We start from the raw sequence: 11,737 nt of genomic DNA on the forward strand, positions 1-11,737 counted from the left end.
AGGAGTCCTGGTGACTTCTCTAAGATTGCCCTCAGGGTCAGATTAGCTCTCCTGTCGTGATGGGGATCCCCTATTTCTCATCTTTTTCACATCTGTGGTTGCTCAGGCCACACAGGCAAACCCCCCTCACAGAATTTCTGACCCCACTGCCACTGAGCTGTGAAATTCAGATGAAGAGGACTCTCTGAATTGCCAAAGGCACTCAGGCCACTTCAGCGAAAGTGAACAGGAAGTCGGCTGACAGAGAGATTCTCTTCAGCGTTCAAGGGCAAAATGAGCACACAAGTACTGCCTGGAGAGTGTTTATTTGATACAGGGCTGTGTAACAACTGCACGAGTGTCTCACTGACAAATAGTGTGAAATAGAAGGTATTAGTGGATTTACTCGAAACAAGGGAGACAAGCAGGAAAATATATTTTATCACACTGTTTGATATTAAGTAGTGCTTATTAAGTTTGCCACTAGAGGGTGCTGTAATATTGTTAAAACATCTGTGATTGTTGACACCCATCACCCATGGAGGAAATTAGAAAGTGGCCTTCTGAAGATATGATGACCTAAGACATCTCTATATTACCTGGAGATATCAGTTCACATTTCTGATTTCAGTGTCAGCTTATACTGGTGCATGACTAGTTTGTTTAATTTTGAATGCACAATAGATGCTCTAATTCTGGTATCTACTATACCAACAACAGGGGCTAATTCTGTCATGCTAATCAGCGAAACACTGAACCCTTGGGTCCTTCACCTGTGGAGGAACTGTGAAGTTTATTTAATTAATTTTAAATTTATTTTTATTATTTCAGCCAACAAATTTGGCCTTGAACCTGCAAGACTACTTAAATGATTATTTTTCATCTTAAATTATTATTAGTTTTTATTATTGTTATTATTTTGCTGCTTGCTATCTGCTTAGCCTCTCAAAAAAGCATTTCAAGGCATTGCCAATTTCAGTTGCCCAGGTAAGGAATCAATTTTGATTTTAAATCTATCCTGACTGTCTTAAATAATAGAAAAATCAACCCTGCAATGTAATAGTAAATGTAAAGCCTCTAATAATGGCACTTTTATGAAGATAAAATTAGAATCTTTGCATGTTCAATAATTAATTTCATCATTTTGAATAAAGGCTATATTTGACATAGAAAGGCCATTTTCTCTGAGAGTTGAAGAAAAATAAAATAAAATGTGCAATCTGTTATATGCTTTTTCAGCATTTGCTATCTGATTTGTTTGTGTATGCTGGTGCTGCCTTGGGGTAATTTATGATATTTATGATTTATGATGGTGTTTGTTGTACCCCATGGCTTTGTTGCAAATCCCTAAGCCTTCATGTTCTTTGATATTCCCTTTAATTTTGGTGAGATGTCTGCTATCTCTGGCTCTATTCTGATATCTGATTTTGATTGCTTGTTAAGTGTCAGAGTTTTGTTTCACATCTCTGTAGTAATTTTGCCTGAACTCATACAGGCTTCATCCGAACTCACCAACACCTGTTCATTTGCTCCCCTCACCATCTGTCTGCTTTCCATTGTGCCGTTTAAGATGGCTCATTAGAGAAAATCCATATAGATCGGAGGTGCTGAGTGTTTCCTGGTATGTGCGTTTTGGCTGCAGTGGATGGAGCACTAAATTAAATTTTCATGGAGGACCCAAAGAAGGGTAATTGCTGCCTCATCTTAATGTCACTGAGACCGACGTGAATAAAAAGAGCTGATATGGCATTAAAAGCAACCGTTGTGCTTCACGCCAGTTTCCCTTCGTCAGTACAAGGGACTTAACTTAATTTGTAAATTAATGTTATTGAGCTGGCACTGCAGGGAGATCCCTCTAGTGTTCCTTGTTTTTAGGGAGCTTTACTGGACTCATTTCATGTTCTCCTCCATTTCCAATTTGTTTTTAATTGGGCTGTCCAGTTGATTAGATTTTTTTGGTGCCTTTGTTTGGATGAAAAATAATATACTGTCTGAAAGGAGTGAATTTAATTTTTAATTTTTTTTTTGGAGAAAAAACTATGGCAAGTGTTTTCTAATGCATAAAGAAGTGCATCACAGACCGACCTCCTTTCTGTTATCTGGCTTTGTCTGACTAAATTCTGGCAAGTTGAAAAGTCTTTTGCAACTTTATAAAATATTTGCCTCTTAACTGACGTTCTTATTTCAGTTACTTGCATCAGCCAGACTTCCGGTGATTTATTACTCAATTACTCTGCCCGCACACCTTGTGTTTAAACTCCTGAATCTTTCCCAATCATTCACATCTGTCTTCACGGTTTCACATACAAGTGCTCACAGGCATTTGGCCCTTTTGTGAGCATACTGAGCAATGGAGAAACCTGCGGTCCTCTCTAGGCGCGCCACCTTCTTCTGTGCTCCAGCATTTGCATGCAAAGCGAGCAGTCATGTGCTGCACTGAGGCACCCAACGCTGTGAAATGTATAGAGCGCTGTTGGTGTTTTGGTGGTGATCAGATTTATTGCCAGAGGTGCCTGAGTCACAGTACGATAAAACAGGGGTGGGTGACAGTTGGGGACACTGCGTGGCTGGCCATTAGCTTTTACATGCAGGCAGATACCCCACATGATGAGGATGAAAAATGGTGAGTTTAGTCAGCTATACTTCTGTGATGTAGCCAAAGCAAATCCAGAAGGGTTCTAAAAGAGCGGCTGTAATGCACATCTGCAGTTAAGAGAGCCATCATATCTCTTTGGCTCCGATGATCAAACTATACTCCGTTAGTGAACCCCTCAAGCAATGTAGAATTAAAAGCAAACCATAGATTCCATACCATAAAAAATGATCCAGACAGAGAACATGCTCAGTTGAATACTATATAAAATTTATGCAAATTATTATTATTATTATAATATTTGGATAATGGGCAGTTATATCTGATGAAGACATAGCTAGCAAAGATATACTGTACTCAGTCCATTAAAGGATGAAGTGAATTTTTAAGTACACAAATATCACATGATGTAATTTCTTTCTACAAAAATGTTCTATAAAAACAGAGTTTAATTGCTTTAAATATTTAGCTACATTAATTCATTTATGTATTCTTGACTTGATTTTAAAGAAATAGTTCACCTAAAAATGAAAATTTGATGGAAAGGATTACTCTCAGGACTCCTTATCCGGAACAAATTTGGAGAAATTATGGACTGCTATTTTGGCCAGAAGTGATGGATTTAAGTTAAAATGCCTTTATGATAGATTTGTTTCTTACAAACATGCAGCGTTTAACTGATGTTAATTGATGGACTGGAGTTGTGTGCATTATTGTGATGTTTTTATCAGCTTTTTGAACTCTCATTCTGACGGCACCCATTCACTGCAGAGGATCCATTGTGAGCAAGTGATCTAATGCTGAATTTCCCTAAATCTTTTAAGAAAACTTCATCTACATCTTGGATGGCCTGAGGGTGAGTACATTTACAGCAAATTTGTATTTTTTAATGGAATATTCCTTAAACAAATAAAATTGAAATATATGCTACTATACTGTATTATCAACAGTGTTTTGTTGATTTAAATATTATATGGTGAGTATAAAAATAATAGGTCTAAATGCAGATTTAAATAAATTGCTAATGACACATTATGTATATTAATTACTCTCAATAATGTGCAAAAGGTTTTGCTACTTGAAGCTAGAGCAGACGGTGACATGAGCACTAAAATGTGTGTATGCTTGATATTCTGTCAGCTGTTTACAAGCCTAGTTTTATTCATTCATTCATATTTTTGAATAGCGAGGGCTGAATGCATTATGTTCTATTTCTCTCTGTGTCCCGTTTTCTTAAGGCTCGGTCAGTCCCCACTCACTGTTTTATGATGAAGTCATTGCTTGTTCCAGCCTGGTCAACCATGACCGTCGAACTCTTATTAACAGCGTGGCAGAATCCCTCAGTCAAAGCAAGAGAGACCAAGAGCTCCTCCACACCTGCTATGTCGGAGTACATCATTGCTCCTGGCATATTGAATGTCTGGATGGGCTCCAGACTCTCTCAGATTGGTGGAGGTGGGGAACAGCCAGAGCTGTGTGCTGAATGAGAGAGATATGAGCAAATAACCTCAGCTGAACTTAGCTATGCTAATCATTATCATGAGATGAAAAACAATAGCATACTGGTGATTGTTTACTGAGCCAAATCTACACAATCAAAGCTTTGAGTCTTTATTTAATAACCCAATGTTTTATTCAAAAACTGTCTGGTCAACCAGCACATTTAAAATATAAGCTAGCCAATCCGGTTATGTTTAAGGTGCATTATCCAGACAGTGATGTAGATGGCGATCAACAGGTAGCCTGTAAATAACTAGAGATCTCTTCTTTCATAGAGTTAAATGGATTATCAAAAAAGAAAAAAGGAAAAAGTTAACATGCATGGATGAATTTATTATAAAAAAAAGATCAATACAATGCATTTAGAAAATAAATGCGGTGAATTTCTATTTCATTTCGAAAGTGTACCTTGTGAACTAATTAAATAAATAAACATAAAAAAATGCAAAAATAAAACAACAAGAAGAAGAATTCAGAGGCAAAGATAGAGGGAGAGAATAAAGTGCATTTTAAAGAATCATGTAGAATTTGTGTTTAATTATTTATTTAGTTCAAATATGTGTTAATTTTTTTTTGTTACGTTTATTTTTTCCGATTTGTTCAATGTTGTATTTTTTTATTTATTTCATTAATATTCTGTTTGAATTGTTTTTCAAAAAGTATAATAAATCTAATTAAATGAATGCAGGAAAAATTGATATTCTGAAATAGTATGTGCACCATATGACCTGACAGATACTTTGAGGCAAACACATGGAAAGAAGGCCGTTACGTGAGAGTGATGGACGACAGCCTGACAGCCCTGGACAGCCCGAGTCCTACTGAAATCTTTTTATGTTTGTGTTTCAAGAAAATCATGCCCGTAGCTTTCGGTAAGCCTTCATCACCCTCTCGCTTGCGGTTACCATGGCACTAGTGCGTTAGGTCAGGCCGGACCCACAGACCTTTCCTCTGAGCATAGCAATCCCAGAGGACCGTATGATGAGGACTAAAATGACAAAAACAAAGCAGATGAACAGTGGGCCGCTGCCACTGCATTCCTTTTCATTTACTGCTTTTCTTTTGCTTTAGCAAAATAGACTCATGATTAGGTTTATCTACCGTAGCAGGGAATGAACATCTAGTCCTTGAAATGCACCAGACTTTAAAAACATCTTATGTGATTAAGCATCTTTCATCTCTGTGGCCCATCTATCATGTCGCAGACTGTTTCTCTCGGTCGAGAAGCAAGATGATGTTATTTATAAAGAAAGACGTGCATTGAACCATGTGCTCTGTGACACATTCACATGTTATTTTTCGTTGTGGAACAAAAAGTTAATTTGTTTAAAGTCTGTGCATAGAGGGGAAAGTAATTACAGAGCCAAAAAACATTTTCCACATGATACAGAATGTTCACTTATGAAAAAACAGGTGAGTGACTCTGGTAATTAATTTCCAAGGAGACTGAATCAACATATTGAAATTAGCGATGTTTATTTGAAGTCCTTCCTTCTGCGGCACATTTATGATGATGCTTTATGGAATGGAATAGCCTTTTTTATTTAACCTTTTAAAATTGTTTTTGTGTGTAATCTTATTATGTAATCCAATTCCAAAAATTGAGTACCTATAATTAGAATGTATTACATTTTTAAATGCTCTAAAATAATCATATTACAGACACTTTTTTTTATAGATTACATACATATATAAATTTTTCTGTGTACAGTCGTGACCAAAAGTTTTGAGAATTACATAAATATTAGTTTTCAAAAAGTTTGCTGCTAAACTGCTTTTAGATCTTTGTTTCAGTTGTTTCTGTGATGTACTGAAATATAATTACAAGCACTTTATATGTTTCAAAGGCTTTTATCGACAATTACATGACATTTATGCAAAGAGTCAGTATTTGCAGTGTTGGCCCTTCTTTTTCATGACCTCTGCAATTCGACTGGGCATGCTCTCAATCAACTTCTGGGCCAAATCCTGACTGATAGCAACCCATTCTTTCATAATCACTTCTTGGAGTTTGTCAGAATTAGTGGGTTTTTGTTTGTCCACCCGCCTCTTGAGGATTGACCACAAGTTCTCAGTGGGATTAAGATCTGGGGAGTTTCCAGGCCATGGACCCAAACTTTCAACATTCTGGTCCCCGAGCCACTTAGTTATCACTTTTGCCTTATGGCACGGTGCTCCATCGTGCTGGAAAATGCATTGTTCTTCACCAAACTGTTGTTGGATTGTTGGAAGAAGTTGCTGTTGGAGGGTGTTTTGGTACCATTCCTTATTCATGGCTGTGTTTTTGGGCAGAATTGTGAGTGAGCCCACTCCCTTGGATGAGAAGCAACCCCACACATGAATGGTGTCAGGATGCTTTACTGTTGGCATGACAAAGGACTGATGGTAGCGCTCACCTTTTCTTCTCCGGACAAGCCTTTTTCCAGATGCCCCAAACAATCGGAAAGGGGCTTCATCAGAGAATATGACTTTGCCCCAGTCCTCAGCAGTCCATTCACTATACTTTCTGCAGAAGATCAATCTGTCCCTGATGTTTTTTTTGGAGAGAAGTGGCTACTTTGCTGCCCCTCTTGACACCAGGCCATCTTCCAAAAGTCTTGGCCTCACTGTGCGTGCAGATGCGCTCACACCTGCCTGCTGCCATTCCTGAGCAAGCTCTGCACTGGTGGCACTCCGATCCCGCAGCTGAATCCTCTTTAGGAGACGATCCTGGCGCTTGCTGGACTTTCTTGGACGCCCTGAAGCCTTCTTTACAAGAATTGAACCTCTTTCCTTGAAGTTCTTGATGATCCTATAAATTGTTGATTTAGGTGCAATCTTAGTAGCCACAATATCCTCGCTTGTGAAGCCATTTTTATGCAATGCAATGATGGCTGCACGCGTTTCTTTGCAGGTCACCATGGTTAACAATGGAAGAACAATGATTTCAAGCATCACCCTCCTTTTAACATGTCAAGTCTGCCATTCTAACCCAATCAGCCTGACATAATGATCTCCAGCCTTGTGCTCGCCAACATTCTCACCTGAGTTAACAAGACGATTACTGAAATGATCTCAGCAGGTCCTTTAATGACAGCAATGAAATGCAGTGGAAAGGTTTTTTTGGGATTAAGTTAATTTTCATGGCAAAGAAGGACTATGCAATTCATCTGATCACTCTTCATAACATTCTGGAGTATATGCAAATTGCTATTATAAAAACTTAAGCAGCAACTTGTATCCAATTTCCAATATTTATGTAATTCTCAAAACTTTTGGACACGACTGTATATATATATATATATATATATTTTTTTTAAATATATTTATACCAACTAAATTAACTGAACAGTGCTTCATCAGTATCCTTTTCAATCATGTCCACACTATTTTGACACTATGCAATTTAAACACATTCAATCAACAAACAACACAGTCCTTGCACAAACATGCATGTTCATTTTATCATGTTCATCATGAACATGATAAGAGGTCAGGGCAAACAGTGATGGTCTTTTTGAAGCAGAGTTTTCTTTGGTTTCATTTGACCAAGCAAATAAAACCTTCAATTTAATTTTGGATTTGGACTGCATCTGTCTGGAATCAACCAGTTCCAATTTGTTGTTACATTTGCTCGCTGCTGAGAGTAATTATAGAGGCGGAAGAACTTCTGTATCATTGATCAACCATGTGGGATAATAAATATCTTCAAGGAAAATACATGTTTTGGATTTCGTGACTTTATTGCAGCTGCAACAATTATTCTCTGTTACTTGCAACATTTCTTTTGGCTTCTCTTATCTTTTCCTCTTTTAGGACCTTGTTGTGGTCTCAGGTTCAAGCTGAGTGAGCCTCTTATTCGACTGATCCATGAGAGTGATCAACAGGGGAGTGATGGGTTTGGAGGGAGACAGTTGCTGGCAGTACACCTGGATGGCAGAATCAGGCACTGGACTCATTATTCTCAATGACATTTTAAGCATCCCTTTATAGCAATCTTCAAATGTAAGTCAATGACAAAGAGATGAAAAGGGAATTGTGTTCAGTACAGCCAGCCAACTAGGTTCAACTGATGTGTTTCTTTTTTTTCTTCTTTTTTTGGTTGTCCCAGGACCGCAAGTTATCCAGCACCAGTCTATGGGCCAGATTTGCTAACAGCTTGTGCTTGTGCCAGCACAAAAAAACTAGTCAGTATTTACTAAAGGCACACAGTGAAGAAATAACACTGAAAAGGTATTTACGAAGTCATTTTTGTGACAAACCTTACTGAATATCCATTTGTTTGGCCCAATGTGTATAGATAATTCAGACAAACATCCACATTCACCTGCTGCATTATGTAATATAGTGATCAGATTTGCAATAACACAATAGCAACCACCTATTAAAAAATAAAATAAAGTTTGTATATTTTGCTACTCATTTTCTGTATAAAAGCATAGCAATCCTTTGAAACAACACTTGATCAAATGGTGTCTCTTTGATTGGAACTGATCATGTGGAAACTATTAATTTTCCAATTAAGCGCCATGCTCAGTCTACGTACCTTCTGATGTAAATATTACATTGTTCCCTCAATTTGCATTTATAGTGCTTCTCAGCCTAGCTATAAAGACATGTTTAGCACTTAGTTTTACTATTAGTTGACCAGCCATTCTAGCAGATAAAAAAAAAGACATATTTTCAGAAACCCCCACGATCACCCACACCCCCTGAGAAGAGAAATCCATACAAACAAATCCTTCTAACAACTTCATGAAGCTTCAAAAGGGAAGGACTCATTCACTCAGAGCAGAAGGAAATAAAGTAGTGTAACTAAGATTTATGAGGACAATTTAATTTAAACTAGAATGTAAATAACAAACAGAATGATTAATTCTCTCCGGAAAGTGACACATTACGTTTGTGTTGCATTAGGAAGGCTGTGAATAAGCTGAAATCAGTTTTCATTAATACAGAGACAACTTTTCTTCTTTATCCTGGAGGAGTCCAACAATATGACACCACACGGTGTGGAATAGATCCATGTCAATAGTCTATGGGATTTTAATAGGACCTATATGAAACTGTTAAACGAAACAAAATTCAATACATTTTGGATGTATAAAATAAAGTTAAAAGGCATAAATAAAAAATTGGATGTATAAAATAACTAAATATAAGATGACATTAAGAGGCCCATTGCCTGATTTTGTGTCCTGTGATTGAATACTGAGTTTTCGCTCTCTCGAATATGATTTTTTTTTTTTTAAGAATCTACTGGAGCTACTAAAAAGAGCCATTTGTTTCACAGGACTATATAAATAAAAAAATATGTTTTTTTTACAATTCAGAATGTTTAAAAAGGCTATTTTGATTAATGTCTCAAACATAACATACCAGAGAAATGCTGAACAATGAAGGCGGACTTTTTGATTTCCATATTTTGGCTCCCTCATAAACAGGTCCGGTTGTATTGCATAACTTTCAATCGAAAGATTGATTTGCCTGTGCCTTTTGTTTCATTTCGGTTATGAAACTACCCTTGTATGCAAACAGCACATTTAAGGTGGCCTCATTGATTTTATGCTTGCATTTTCACCAGCAGATGACCACAAATTATCACAATGTCACCCACCAACTTGATTTATGTCCATTTTATTTTGATTGAGTCTGTGGTGTTTTCATGACCATAATCTCATATTCTAATCAGTGGCGGAAAACTCAAGGGTGAGGAACGTGGCCTGCTGGCACGTAAAGACCGTTAAGAAAACAGAATGATAAGGATAATAATTGGATTTTTTTTTTTTTTAATTGGACATTGAGGGAGAGAATATTAATCTGACACTGTTATTTTCGATGTGACCTGATTAGGCAGAAATGGACTGTGGGGTTGTGCTGATTGTGCCTTGTCTTTTCCCCTAGCATCTTTATTGAAATTCATGGCAGTGAAAAACCTTTCCCTCAGGCACTTACCTCTCTCCATTTCAAAGATCCTTCACAAAGATTCGATGTGCCTTTTTTGAGGGGGACTTTAGATTTCCTAACATAGCACTGGGCGACACACCAGCAGTGGAGAAATCATAAAGAATACCAATAATACAACACTGGGGAGCTGTTAGAAACGGATCACACCTACACGCACACTCAAGTACATAGAGAAATAACAGGTTACCATGATATGGAAATCAGCTGGGGTTTTTTAAAACTCTTTTCAATGTGAAATGAAATGCAGGCTGCTGTTGATGTGCCGGTTAAATAACTCTTGGCTTTAGTTTGGGCCAGTGACAAGATGGCGAAAAGCAATGTTGGAATGCTAGGCTTGTGTGGGGAAATAATCAAAGGTTGTTCAAAAATTCCGCTCTGCATTCATAATGTGGTGAGAAATTGAACATGTATCATTAGACTTGGCTTTCACCCTTTTTTTTTGTCAAATTGTGTTGAATTCTCTCTAGAGCTGTTGGGATTTTGGAATAATAGCAAAAAGAAAGAAAATAAATGGACCCATACGAAAATCACCTATAACTCAAACAAACTGACAAACCCAATTGTGAGTTTATGTTTAGTCATGTATATTTATATTTAAAATATAAATTAAAATATAGGCATAATATATGAAAATATTGACATTTTGCATATTAATCCATGTAGCCTACCCCCCTAAAATAGGCTACCACTTTTAATGCTCTGATGCAAAGTAAACCACAATTTATTTTGAATGATATAACGCATAATTAATATAATATAAATAATATTGCACACCTTTTAAATGTGTCAAATCTAAAATATGGTTTAATACCATGTAGCTTAGAAAATATAAGCACAGACTCAGGCACAGGCTTGACATTTATCCTGCTTGAATTCGTTCTAAGAAATGCACATAACTTCATAAATACCAAACTTTCATCTGTGAATATTAAATATTAAAACTATAGTGTTTTTCTTTCATTTTCCGTGACTGAAGCAGTCAAATGTAACACATCAGCGAGGCAAAACTAACGTCTATTTGCGAAAATGTGCTTTGATGCGCTTGTTTGATAACTTATGGTTAAAGCACCACTCAGCGGTCAAAAGCTGCAAATGCACTTTACAAACGCCGCGCCGGCGGTACCCGTGGCGGTAAAAAGGGCATTTTGAATGTCTACTTACTGTATATAATAATGTAATGTTTATTCTTGTTTTTTTTTTTTTGGCAATTGTAATTAATTGCCAGTCTTAATACATACGATTATGAATTAACTAATGTCTGATGATGCTGCATATCTATAAGCTTAGAACTTTAAAAGCAGTGTGATTAAACTAGAAATTGGCCACTTTCACAAGAAAAGCAAATTCCTTAAATCGAGAATCAAGTCGACCATCAGATGTATTGTGTGATCTGAACTTCCTGCTGGGATATAAGCCTGCTGTTAAAGAAAAAAAAAATTTCTCCCTCAAGAAACAGCAGCACTTTAAGAAGTTTATGTCTTTCTAGTGAAGATCTGACACAGACTGATGTCTTAGATCAGTTCTGCAGACAGATGTCTTTCAGGAAAGGTGTGAAAGCCAGATTGGTGTTAGATTATTCTTCTTATTATATAATTGACCCAGTGTTTTTCATTTGTTTGAGAAAACTCAATAAAATAAGAACGGTTTCTAAAAGTCACTGAAAAGTCTGACGTTTGTTCCTTTTATTTTGCGTTATTATTATTTTTTAGAGAAAGCTTG

This window comes from Carassius carassius, chromosome 42, assembly GCF_963082965.1.
Source record: "Carassius carassius chromosome 42, fCarCar2.1, whole genome shotgun sequence".
Taxonomy (NCBI): domain Eukaryota; kingdom Metazoa; phylum Chordata; class Actinopteri; order Cypriniformes; family Cyprinidae; genus Carassius; species Carassius carassius.